This window comes from Lynx canadensis, chromosome A1, assembly GCF_007474595.2.
Source record: "Lynx canadensis isolate LIC74 chromosome A1, mLynCan4.pri.v2, whole genome shotgun sequence".
NCBI classification, from domain to species: domain Eukaryota; kingdom Metazoa; phylum Chordata; class Mammalia; order Carnivora; family Felidae; genus Lynx; species Lynx canadensis.
In genome coordinates, this window is record NC_044303.2 from 165,763,355 (window position 1) to 165,778,114 (window position 14,760).

The window sequence follows — 14,760 nt, forward strand, 5'->3', positions numbered from 1 at the left end:
TGTTGTATATGGTCCTGGGCTAAATGGGTAATGGGTACTAAGGAGGGCACTTGTTGCGATGAGCACTGGTGTTATAGGTAAGTGATGATCACTAAATTCCATCCCTGAAATTATTATTGTACTATATGTTAACTAACTTGGATTTAAATAAAATTTAAAAATTAAAAAAGGTTTGATACCATATTTCTATTTTCTCAGAGGGTTTCTAGTTCTCCGTTCCTATTTTAATATATTTTCTTTCATGGAATAAATATCTATTCTTACCTCTCTGAAAAAAATTTTCAAGATTATTGAATACAAAGGAGGTCTGATAAACTTTTACAGAAGGAGGAACCTAATGAAGATTACATGAAGATTAATGTAATGTTCCCTGGGTGGGATTCTGGAACAGAAAAAAGAACATTAGGTATAAAGAAAGGAAATCTGGAAATATTATGAACTTTTGTTGATAATAATGTTTCAACATTTATTAATTGTGACAAACATATTGTAGTAATGTAAGATGTTAATAATAGGAAAATCTGGGCTTGATGGATATGGCACTTGTGGGTACATGTGGGGCATGCTACTATTTTAACTTTTCTGTAAATCTAAAACTATTCTGGAATAAAGCTTTTATTAAAAATAAAAGTAAGTCTTGTCACCACAGAATCCAGAGCTTAAAACTGCAAGATGCTAGAAACAGAAAGAGATAGTTATAGAGGTAAAGACTTATATTTCACTTCAATAGGAGGGGGGCATATACAGAAATGATACAAGTGTTTTGGACAAAATTAAAGACAGCCTGATACACAGGCACTCTTATAGCTTTAAGGAAATAACTTGTAACTCTCATCTGCAGAACTGACCTAAAAGGACAGAGAATAGACCACATGTGATAATTTCAGCAATATAAAATAGATTCCTGCCTGATTGACTGATAATTTGCTGCAGATTCATGGTGGGTTATATTATCTAAGTGGTAAACATGCTGAATTATGATTACTCATGAGTTGTAATCAATCATGAAAATGTTTGCTAAAAAGTAGTTTTAACTTTAGAAAACTAGTTACCCAGTAATCCTGGCGATAACTGTATATGTGAGCAGGACATCTGAAAACTTTTTGTAGACGTTATCCAGATTGATAGGCTTAAATATGGGGCTTGTATGAGAAGGCAAATAGCTTTGTAAATTAAATAAAAGGCAGCAAGTGAGATGTAAATCCTAAGGTTAGTTAAAAACAGGGTCAGACTTTCTTACACCATACACAAAAATAAACTCAAAAAGGATGAAAGACCTAAACATAAGACAGGAAGCCATCAAAATCCTAGAGGAGAAAACAGGCAACAACCTCTTTGACCTCAGCCATAGCAACTTCTTATTTGATATGTCTCTGGAGGCAAGGGAAACAAAAGCAAAAAATGAACTATTCAGACCTCATCAAGATAAACAGCTTCTGCACAGTGAAGGAAACAATCAGCAAAACTAAGAGGCATCCAACAGAATGGAGAAGATATTTGTAAATGACTTATCGGATAAAAGGTTAGTATCAAAAAGCTATAACGAATTTATCAAACTCAACAACCAAAACACAAATAATCCAGTAAAGAAATGGGCAAAAGACATGAATAAACACTTTTCCAAAGAAGACATCCAGATGCCTAGCAGACACATGAAAAAATGCTTAACATCACTCATCATCAGGGAAATCCATACCAAAACCACAATGAGATACCACCTCACATCTGTCAAAATTGCTAAAACTACAACTCAGGAAACAATAGATTTTGGTAAAGATGTGGACAAAGAGGAACCCTTTTACACCGTCGATAGGAATGCAAAGTGGTACAGCAACTCTGGAAAACAGTATGGAGATTCCTCAGAAAATTAAAAATAGAACTACCCTACAACCCAGCAATTGCGCTAGTAGGTATTTATCCAAAGAATACAGAAGTGCTGATTCAAAGGGGCACATACACCCCAATGTTTATAGCAGCACTATTGAAAATAGCCAAAGTATGGAAAGACCCCAAATGTCCATAGATAGGTGAATGTATAAAAAAGATGTACACACACACACACACACACAATGGAATATTACTTGGTGATCAAAAAGAATGAAATCTTGCCATTTGCAACAATGTGCATGGAACTAGAGTGTATTATGCTAAGCGAAATAAATCAGAGAAAGACAAATGTCATATGATTTCACTCATAATGGGGAATTTAAGAAACAAAACAGATGAAGGGAAGGGAAGGAAAAATAAGATAAAAAAACAGAGAGGGAGACAAACCATTAAAGACTCTTAAATATATAGAACAAACTGAGGGTTGCTGGTGGGGTGTTGAGTTGGGGGATGGGCTAAATGGGCGAGGGGCATTGAAGAGGACTCTTGACGGGATGAGCACTGGGTGTTAAATGTAAGTGATGAATCATTAAATTCTATTCCTGAAGTCATTATTACAGTGTATGTTAACTAACTTGGATTTAAATTTAAAAATATTTTAAAAAAACGGGAAACAATTGAGTCATTTTCTTTAGATGTGTTGCTCTTTACCCCCATTCCTCCTGCCATTAAACCTGAAATTAGGAATAAGAACTATCATAACAGCAGAGTGATTCTAAGCTTATCACCATAAAGTAAACGTTAGTAGGTGTAAAACGTGACTTGATAATCTCCCACCAAATGTAAATATAAGATTTGATATTCATCATGAATTATGAGCAAGAAAACCCTGAACCAGAGAAATAAAAATCTGAATAATCATACTTTCTGCAAATATTTTAAATCAGACACTTACTTAAAACTTATTTAACCCCAAACAAGGAAAGACATCCAAGTATTGAAATCGAAGTATATTAGTGCATCCATTTGAGTTTCTTATTATGCCTAGGTGATATAAGGATATCACAAAATCAAATTTTGTAATTTGAACATGTTTCAGGCATTTTGAGTGAAATGTCAATTTTAAATCACTTTAAATGCATGTCTTTATTCAGATTGAGGCTAGGCCTGAAAATATACATATATGCAAATGAATATGGAAAGATATGGAATGATAAAGACTTAGAGCTCGTTTTTTTCTTGCCATAACAATGGTCACTACAAATCTGCACACTAGAAAAGTATACCAGGTAGTTAATGAATATCATGATCAGCCATATTTGTATAGGAACTATTGACAGTTAACTATACATTTAGAGTACTGGGGTACTCATTTTTCATTATGTTCAAAATCTAAAATACTGTGGACCACACTGTGTGTCACTATAATCAGTAATTCATTTATCTACTTATCCCCTGTTGATATGCACAGCATAATTCAATTCATCATGCAATACTTCTGGATTTTCCTCATGATGGCTATTATCACAAGAACAACAACATACTGTTACCCTTTTTTTTGTTGCAAAAGTGTACTCATTCAATGTTGAAGGAACCCAGCCTTCTTTCAATTCACATGGATATTTCCTGTCTCTAAATTGCACTTTTCTCCTTTTAATTTTGGTAACTTTCTAAATTGCTTTTTGTTTTTCTCACATAAATGAGATGACAATGGCATTTGAAGGGAAGTGAAAAAATACAGAAATGATTACCATTGATTATCTTTCTTCTTTTTACCTGCTTGCACTCTTTGACTGAGTGTGCCTGGATGAGCTGAACAGTTTGTTAGCACATGCTGGGCAATTACTGTGCTACAAATTTGCAGCTACAGTGATCCTGCAAAACACCACTTTCTTGATCTCTCTGTCTGCAATTAAGAAATGACATGACTAACAAAAGGTATTCTTATTTTTAGTATGAAAAAGACTGAATTGTGCTTTCAATTTACAAAAAAAAGAAAGTGAAAATAAGGATAAATATGAGTGAATTTAATTTAGGGTGATTTGTAACATAGTATGCTGCCACGTTTTTGTCATTGTAAGATTGCATGGGTAGCAATGTTTTGTTTTTGTTTTTTTTCTTTTTTATCCAATGGGAACTAGATAACTCATGTACCTTACTTAGATGATAGGTTTATGCATTATTTTTTTTTTTAGAAAAAATGCAGTAGACTGAAAAAATTCAACTCAGCCCAAGTAATTCTGCTGGCAGACAATAGGATGTAAGAGACAGTCCTCAATAATCACAGTTCTTATTCAGATGAAGTATTTTGAATATAAAGTGACAGTAGAAAATGGCATAGATTTCAATAACTTTAAGAACCAATCTTCCATTGTCTGAGTAAACTCTATGGTTGGTAGTTATTGAATGAGCATGTTTACCGTGATTTTACATAGGAAAGAGTATCATTTCATAGCAAGCTAAGGATCCATGAATTATAAAAGGAATTATTAATGTTCAAATAGTACATCCTAGGAATAGATCAAACTGGAAGGTTATTTTCTGCATTTGCAATTGAATAGCATATTTGATTTTATTACAAATAGCAAAAACTGAGTCATTTTTAGGATAATGTCAAAAAAGAAAGGAAGAAAGAAAAGTGTCACTCAAGAGCCTTAGTGTAATCTTAACATATTCAAATAAACATTCATAATAACTGAGTTGCTTTTCTGAAAGGAACATAAAAGTAGTCAAGCTCTACTGTGAGTTGCCATCCAAATTTGGTATTTTCATGCCTATTTCTGACATGAACAGGCTGTCATAAAGTGAAAAGAATTATTATGAAATGAGATTAGTAAGCAGCTTGCTGATGGATCAGAACACATTATCCAGGATTCTTAGCCCAGGATAGATGTGATCTGGAGGCAGGTAGGCATCCCAGCTAGTAAAGAGGAGCCATAAGTTGCACTGATACACATCCACGCAGAGAAAGTTTGTATCAGAAAGGTTGATGGCATCAGACATGGGACTTAGTCAAAAAACTGCCTAGACTGGATAGGAAGCAAATTAGAAATGTGCTTTAGGGCAGTGTAGTACAACTTTGCCTATTGCTGAGAGTCAAAAGAGACATTAGTGAAAAACAGATTTCTAGACTACACCAATACCTACTCAATCAGTAGTTATAAGTGGGGGAGACTCTGCAAGTCTGTATTGTTTAATAATTATCATAGATGATTCTAAAACGTGGTTAATAAACGAAATGATCCTAAAAGTACTGAAAAGCCAATTATTCATTGGTTATTTAATAAATATTTCTTGAGAAAGTAATATGTATTCTCAAAGTTCTATGGTATACTTGTGGTGATCTTTGTAAACCAAAAAAAACCACCTCATTTGGAGCAATTTGATTTTTTAAATTGTTAATTTAATTTGTTGACTTAATATATGAAAAAAAAAACAGATTGAGCATATATGATATCTCATAAACTAGTACAATTTAATTATCACTATTGAAAAGACTTATAATTTTGTCACTTAACATGTTTAAATGATACCGGCATTTATAATTTTAATAATTCATGTTCTTTTTAAGTCCTTAAATTGTCTGAATAACCAAATGAACTCTCTCAAGCACTTAGGTAATTCCTAGAGTCTAATGAGTCAAGTTTAAATGTAGCGAACCATAATTGTTTTTGTGAATTTAAAGTCAAATTATCAGGGCGCCTGGGTGGCTCAGTCCGTCAGGCGTCCAACTTCAGCTCAGGTCATTTATTATCTCGTGGTTCATGATTTCAAGCCCCCGAGTCAGGCTCTGGGCTGACAGTTCAAATTAGATGCTTTTGATATTCTTCCACTCAGTATCTTCCTCACTCCAATTCTCTGTTTAATGAAGACTTCTCAGATTGGTTTTTTGGTTTTTGTTTTTTTGCCACCTATCCACAATACCCCTCCTTCCCATCAATCTTTACTTCTTACTTTTAATTTTGACTTTTAAGCAAAAGCTTAACTTTGCCTCACATAATTTGTTACTGTATCATATAATAGTATCCGTTTACCTGTTTATATATTCATTTATTTATTATGTGTCTTCTTCAGGAAAGTATCAGTTTCCATTGGAAGGACTTAACAACTCTCTCACTATTATATCTCTATAATAATAATGCTGTTCAATTCATAACACTAAATAATTATTTGAGAAATTAATACCTTTAAAAAATCACTAGTGCTTGTATTAAGGTTTGTCATACAGTCATATATCTAATATTCCTTACACTGACCTTGACTAGTGACATGACTGGTCCTAGTATTTCACAAAAGGCTTTTGATGAGTATAGTTGATAGGATCAAGAATCAGAAGGAAATTACACAGATGACTTAAAAAATTGGATTATAAAATTTTATTACCCATATCATAAGCAACACATATTCTATGATTTTAAAACTTCTCATTCTAAAAAGTTAAAGTGATATTAACAGTTACAGATACACCTCTTCAGTACCTACTGCTAATTATTTTGTTAGTGTTCTTTCCTTCACCCACCTAAACCTCTAAGATAAGTTTATTGAGAACGGCTAGCTCTTATTAACTCGTGAATTCATGAAATCTAACACAATGTATGGTACATTTAATTGTTAAATATTATAAGTGAAAAGCGAAGCCCAAAGTACAAACAATTAACCTTATATCTTTTTGATGGATTCAAAATGTGATTTCCATTTATGTACCTTCGAAGGAAGGTAATGTAATGTCTTCATTGCATTAATGACAATCTCAAAAGCAGAAGACTAAGGTTAATAATTCTATTTCTTGGTAAACTAAACCACTGTGAATTTCTTTTTCTTCTTCAAACAAATGAAAAATCTTATTTTTAGCTTAAGAATGCTTTCATTGCTTTCTCCTTCTTATGAAATGTTATCTTTGGAATTTAAATTTTATTTAACAGAGGGCTCCGTCTGCTCTTTTTATAGCTGAGCCTGCATTAATTTGCTTTAGACCATCCCCATAGTATTGGTACATAAGCTCCTTCTGCTGGTGAAAGTAACTTGTAGCTAATATTCCTTGTATTTTGTTTTGGGTTTTTTTTTTACTATTGGTTTCTCAGGGTATTTTGGGCTTAAGAGTACACAAGGCATTGTTTTTACAAATCAGCTTTTAATGGGAAGACAGCTTCTAAAAAATGCAGATGAACTATCTCATGTTCTGACTGGGGATTAGCACAGGGGCACTGATAATCCACCTGACTTGATGGCTGTTCTTCAAATGTGCTACTGAGATAGATCCTTTCTGGCAAGCTCCACTTGAGGGGTCTCTTCAAACTAATCCTTTTCCCAATTAATTGGATTTTCCTCCTCCAGGGTCACTGTCAAACTATGCAATTGGCTTTCTTTTGGGTTCAGATTTTGTTATATGCATGAGTCCAGTTCCAGACATTTTTCTTTCACTTTAAACTTCTGACCTGCAGTGGTCGAGACTTTCTTAGTTGAGGGATAAGCTACCTCTTTGGGATGCATACCTCAGAAATACAAAGACCAGGTTCCGACTTCTGCGCAGCCTTTCCAGTTAGCTTCTAATTCCATCACTCACTCATTTTCTTAAAGAGAGGGGTGGAGGTACCTTTCAAATCCTCAAATTAAGTCATTATGTCACTTTATAAAGGAAGCATAAAAAAGGGGGGGTACGTTTTCTGTACATTCCATGTAACTCATAAAAGCCACATACAGATTTGTGTTTTTCTGGTGAGGTTAAAAACATGCATTTATCCCAAAAGTAAGTTGTATTATATAACCCATCTTGTTAGGTAATGGAGAAATTTACATTCTCCAATGATATTATGAAATCTGTGGACTTTTATAATCTTTAATATACATATATACTGTTAAGAACACCCAAATTATTAACACAACAATGAAATGAACCAAGTCATATTTATAACTCATTTTAAATCTATATTTGAACTCTTCATAGCTAAACACATTAAGATGTTGTACCAAAGCAACCACTCATAGATTTGTATAGTTGAGGTGTTTTGAGAGGTATAAAGCTTGTAAGAAACAAGAGAATTCAAATGTTTGTAGAGTAGAAATGCACTCTTAATGAAGCACTATTTGGTTACACCAAAGTATTATCCATTGCAACATAACTAGTAATAACTAACAGAATATACCGAGGTTTATTTCCTGATATCTAGGTAATATTTTATTTTCTTTTTTTATAGTCAGTTTATACTTTATTTACTTGTTTTTATTTTATTATTTTTTTCCTACATGATAATGGTACTCTTTAGTCCCCATCACCTATTTAACGCACCTTCTGACCCACCCCCTCTTCTGGTAACCATCAGTTTGTTCTAGAGCTAATAGTCTGTTTTTTGGGTTTCTCTCTCTCTTTCTCTCTCTGTCTCTCTTTGCTTGTTTGTTTTGTTTCTAAAATTCTACATATGAATGAGATCATATGGTATTTGTTTTTCTCTAGTTGACTTATTTTGCTTAGCATTATACTCTCTAGCTCCATCCATGTTGTTGCAAATGACAAGAAATCATTTTTTATGGCTGAATAATACCCCATTATATGTGTGTGTGTGTGTGTGCGTGTGTGTGCGTGTGTGTGCGTGTGTGTGCGTGTGTGTCTTCTTTATTCATTTGTCAGTAGACACTTGGGCTGCTTCCATATCTTGGCTATTGTAAATAATGCTGCTATAAACATAGGGGTGTGTGTATCCCTTTGAATTTTCTATTTTTTGGGTAAATATCTAGTAGTGCAATTGTTGGATCATAAGGTGGTTCTGTTTTTAACTATTTGAAGAATGTTCTTCATACTGTTTTCCACAGTGGCTGCACCAGTTTGCATTCCCACCAACAATGCAAGAGAGAGGTTTCTTTTTTACTGTATCTTCACTAAGATGTCTAATGTCTTGTGTGTGGATTTTAGCCATACTGACAGGTGCAAGGTGCTCTATTATTGTAGTTTTCATTTGTTGAGCATCTTTTCATGTGTCTTTTGGATATCTGTAAGTCTTCTTTGGAGAAATGTCTGTTCATGTCTTCTGCCCATTTTTAAATTGGTTTAGTTTTTTGGGTGTTGGGTTGTATTTGTTCTTTGAAGTATTTATATGAATATTTCCATATGCATTCAGTTTTCTTGAGTAAATAGTTCATGGTAGGTGTACAGTTCATTTTTTAAGGCAGTTGACATTTTTTCTAAGTGGTCTACCACTGTGAATTCCTTCCAGAAATGTAAAAGACTTGCTTCATATCTTTTCCAGCACTTGATATGGTTTAAATGTATCCATTCTAATAGATATATAGTATTCTCTCATTGTTTTAATTTGTACTTCCCAAATGACTGAGGATCTGTAGCATCTTTTCACATGCTTATTTCCTATCTATATATATTATTTGATAAAATGTTAAAGTATTTTTCCAATTTTAATTTTTTGTTGTTGTTTCCTTGTTAAGTTTTGAGTAGACTTGAGATATTTTGGATATACACAATTTACAAATATTTTCTCCCAATCCCTGTTTTGTCTTTCCATTCCCTTGGTGGTTTTGTTGTTGTTGTTGTTTTGTTTTGTTTTGTTTTGTTTTGTTTTTGGACAACATACATTTTAATTTTGATGAAAACAAATTTGTCAACTTCTTTTTTTATGGACTGTGCTTTTGGTGTTGCAGAAGTTGATGTCATTTAATAGATTACAAAGGTCTTCTCCTATGTTTTCTTCTAGAAATTTTACAAAACATTTTGTAAAATGTTTGGAATTACAAAACATTTTGAGTTTATTTTTGTATATGCTGTGAAGTGTATATAAAACACTTTTTTTTGTATATAGATATTCAATGATCCCCAAATCATTCATGGAACAAAACAATCCTTCTTCCAATGGTTCATCTTGCAAAATGTACACACATGCCTATATATACAACACACACATATATTATGTATTATATGCATTACATGTATATACATATATAAAACACACTGATAAATCATACATATAAATTGATATTATTTATAGATTGTCCTTTATGGTTACATATAGTTTCATTTAAGAATCAATAAACTTAGAATGTCCAGTTATATAGATCTCTGCCCCATTACATGAAAAGCGAGGCAGAGAATATTTGTGTATATATGCCATATTCATTTAGCACCACTATAAGTAAAGGAGTATTTTTACATAGTTATCTTAATAAACGCTGACAGAATTTATGGGAAGTAGACATTCTTATAGATGTTTTAAAGAAAAATGCTTGCTAATCAGAGATTACAAAGCAGTTATTTAAAGTCACAGATACTTTAAGTGGTCAAGGTAGAAAGCAAACCCAGATGACTGATACTCTTTCTAACACTGCCTATCCTAAAGGGTTAAATCATAGCATCAGTTGGGGCACCTAGGTGGCCCAGTCAGTTGAGCGTCTGACTTTGGCTCAGGTCATAATCACATGGCTAGTGAGTTCATGGTTCAAGAGTTTCACATTTCGTGAGCTTAAGCCCCACATCAGCCTGGAGTCTGTTTTGGATCTTCATCTGTCCTGCTCCCTGCCCTTCCCCCGCTCAAGCTCACACTTGCAAAAATAAACAAACATTTTTAAAAAATCATAGTATTATTTAAAATTGACAACCACAATACTTTGGCCTATAGCAGTTATAAGGTTACCAAGGTGAACCAATATTTCCAATTTTATTACTTTTATTCCTCAAAATAAAATCCATTGTTTAAGCTGTAGCTACATAAGGAAAGTGAAGAAGTGAGAGGAAATATACTGCAAATTATGATCAGATAGTCTGCAATTCTAAATTGTAAAAAGCTAAACAAAATCCACTTTCTCCTCACGATGTAATTTTCTCTTAATGTAGGTTATAAAGTCATTTTTCTTAAATTTTAAGTACATGAGGCCTGATATAATAGAACTAATTTAAGTGAACTTACAAGTTTGAATTTCTCCACAATATGAATGCCTTCCTGAATGATCCCATAGAAGCAACATGACTAACATTATGTATACTGGAGAGAGCAGCCATTCATTGACCAATGGCAGTGATTTTGGCATACAGTCTCAGTCAGCACTTTGCGTCATTTCCAAAGTAGAGGTCATCTGGCAAAGTTCAGAGTCAAGAGAGGTGATTGGCTCTGGGGAGCATAACTGCTCCATGCCCTGTACTCCATTCAAATCCCAGGTCATTTAGTGTACTCGTGCATGTGAGTACTCCTGCATGTCTCACACAGAGTTTTAATAGTCAAAACAAATGTCTCTCAATATGTATCACTCTAGAATTTCTACACAGAGCAGGGCTCTTACAAGGACATTGTAGTAATAATTTCAATAAACCCTATGAAGATTAACTTTCAGCATCTGGAGTGGAAGGCTATTTTAAAACACAGGATCAATAAAATCTAAATTTCTCACTAATCTCTATTTTATAATTATGGTAGTGTGATTCCAGGTATGACATCGACGTGCATTTGATCTAATTTTTCTGCAATACACTTTAAGAATATTAGATTCAGCTCCATGGGCTTAAAGGTTCTATAATTCCAGATACATTTTTTTTATTCATCCATTTTTTCTGTGTTCAATACTATAGGCCAGAAAATTGTACCAAATGTCAATGCAGATATTCTTCTTATCCCAGATCTCAGGGTCCTACTCCAACCATATCTCTGTTCTTACTTTAATCTCAGAGATTTGCCAGTGCCCTATATACTTAACCAATTGAGCCACACAGGCACCCCTATAATGTTATTTTTAACTAGTGGAGTATAAATTCTCCACTTCATTCCATCTTCTAAACTCTCTCTCAAAGGGGATTACAAACTCATGAAGTTTTCAAACTCTGGTCATGACCTTTTTGTTTGTTTTTCCTTAGCTAAACAAAATACCTTCATAGGTAGTGTGAGTACCTTATACCAAGCAAATAATCCTGATTTAACCTTCCCACTTGCTCAGTTATCTCACTTACAAGTAAGCACACATATATACACATAAGATATATACAAAAGATTACATAATTGAATACATTGTGGCTATTATTGTTTTGAACAAGCTTATCTGTTAGAGCAATTAAAAATTAAAAAAAAAAGTTTTTATTTTACCTTCGGTATTCTTTCTTCAGTAGTCTTCCTCTTAATCTGAGTTTCTGACCTATATTATTTATCTTCTCTCTAAAGAATTTCTAACATGTCTCCCAACACTATCTACTGGCAGGAGATTCCCTCAATTTTTGTTTGAAAAAGTCTATTTCTACTTCATTTTGGAAGGATAATTATTCAGGGTACAGAATTCCAGCTTGTTGGTTTTTTTTATGTCTACTCTTTAAATATTTTCATCCCATTCTCTTCTGGCCTGTACAGGGTTTAAGAAGTCATAGGCAGTTCTTGCTTTTCCAGTCGGGGGGGTCCATACAGTTGTTTTGCATTTTCATCGTAACTTAAAGGGAAATTTTCACAGTGTCTGAAGCCCTTGATGTCCAGCAAATGAAGGAGGAGGATGTCCTCAAATTTCTTGTAGCAGGAACCCACTTGACCTCTAAATAAAACAGTACATCTACAAAAGGAAAAGTGATGGTATCTCTATCAGAAATCTGAAGAGAAGCTGGGAGAAGCTTCAGTTGGTAGCTTGTGCCATTGTTGCCATTGAAAACTCAGCTGATGTCAATGTCTTATCATCCAGGAATACTGGCCAGTGAGCTGTGCCCAAGTTTGCTGCTGCTACTGGAGCCACCACTATTGCTGACCACTTCACTCCTGGCATCTTCACTAACCAGATCCAGGTATCCTTCTGGGTGCCAAGGCTTCTGGTGGTTACTGATCCCAGGGCTGACCACCAGCCTGATGTCTTATATAAACCTGCCTACCATTGCTCTGTGTAATACAGGCTCTCCTCTGCACTGTGTGGACATTGCCATCCTTTCAACAACACAGTTGCTCATGCAGTGGGTCTAATGTGGTGGATGCTGGCCTGGGAAGTTCTGCACATATGTGGCACCATTTCCTGTGAACACCCAGGGGAAGTCATGCCTAATCTGTCTACAGAGATCCTGAAGAGATTGAAAAGGAAGAGCAGACTGCTGCTGAAAAGGCCGTGACCAAAGAGGAATTTCGGGGTGAATGGACTGCTCCAGCTCCTGAGCTAATCGCTACTCAACCTGAAGTCGCAGACTGGTCTGAAGGTGTGCAGGTGCCCTCTGTGCCTTTCAGCAGTTCCCTACTGAATATTGGAGCACTCAGCCTGCCACTGAAGACTCGTCTGCAGCTCGCTCTACTTAGGCCACTGATTGGGTAGGAACAACCACTGAGTGGTCTAAAGCTGCTCTTCTACAGAGGCAAATAAACAGATGGAAAATAAACAGTTTCTGGAAAAAAAAAAAAAGGTCAGATGCAATTCTTATTTCTGCTTCTCTACAGGTAAGATGTTTTCTGCTCTCTGGCTTCCTCGGGAATTTTTGTTTATTTTTTTATTTCTGTATTTGATAATGATATGCCAACATAGTGGGGTTTTTGTTTTGTTTTGTTTTGTTTTGTTTTGTTTTGTTTGCATATATTCTATTTGGTATTCTCTGAGCTTCTTGGATCTATGATTTGCTCTCTGACATTAATTTGGATAAATTCTCAGTCAATATTTTTTAAAATATTTCATCTGTTCCCTTCTCTCTTTTCCTTTTAGCATTCTTATTATGTGTATGTTACAGCTTTTGTAGTTGTCCCACAGTCCTTGGATATTCTGTTCTGTTCTGCCTTTTTTTTGTTCTTTCAATCTTGTTCTTTTTGCTTTTCCATAGTGGAGGTTTCTATTGATTGACATGTCCCCTAGCTCAGAGATTATTTCCCCAGCCAAATCTAGTCAACTAATAACTTTGTCATAGGCATTCTTCATTTCTGTTACAGTTTTTGATCTCTGGCATTTCTTTTTGGTTATTTCAAAAGATTTCCATATTTCTGCTTACATTGGCCATTTTTTTTTTTTTACTTTATCTAATTTACTGCAATTTAGTTAACATACGGTGTAGTATTGGTTTCTGGAGTAGAGCCCAGTGATTCATCACTTACATATAACACTGAGTGCTCCTCCCAACAAGTGCCCTCCTTAATGCCAACGCCCATTTAGCCTATCTCCCCACCTAAATCCCCTCCAGCAACACTCAACTTGTTCTCTGTATTTAAGAGTCTCTTATAGTTTGCCTCCCTCTCTGTTTTTATATTATTTTTCCTTCCCTTCCCCTATGTTCATCTGTAATTCCACATATGAGTGAAATCATATGATACTTATCTTTTTCTGACTTATTTTGCTTAGCATAATACATTCTAGTTCCATCCACATTGTTGCAATATATATGTAGTATTATATATGTTATATATATAATATAATATATATACACCACATCTTCTTTATCTATTCATCAGTAGAGGAATTTGGGCTTTTTCCATATTTTGGCTATTGTTGATAGCACTGCTGTAAACAATGGGGGACATGTGCCCCTTTGAATTAGCATTTTTGTATCCTTTGGATAAATACCAAGTAGTGTAATTGCTGGATCATAGGATAATTTTATTTTTAAATTTTTTGAATAACCTCCATACTGTTTTCCAGAGTGGCTAAACCAGTTTGCATTCCCACCAGCTGTGAAAAGTGTTCCCCTTTCTCCACATCCTTGCCAACATCTGTTGTTTCCTGAATTCTTAATTTTAGCCATTTTGACAAGTGTGAGGTAATATCTTATTGTGACTTTAATTTGTATTTCCCTAATAATGAGTGATGAATCATGTGCCCGTTATGCCTGTGGATGTCTTCTTTGGTAGTGTCTATTCATGTCTTTTGCCTATTTCTTCACTGGATTTTTTATTTTTTGAGTGTTGAGTTTGATAAGTTCTTTATACATTTTGGAGTCTAACACTTTATCTGATATATCATTTGCAAATAACTTTTCCCATTCTTTTAGTTTTGTTGTTTTACTCTTTG

At 34.3% G+C, this 14,760-nt stretch overlaps 1 pseudogene; it reads left to right on the plus strand.

The window, feature by feature from the left end:
- Positions 1-13,598, plus strand: part of LOC115520128 — a 101,886-nt pseudogene extending 88,288 nt beyond the window's left edge.
- Positions 13,599-14,760: the final 1,162 nt, after the last annotated feature.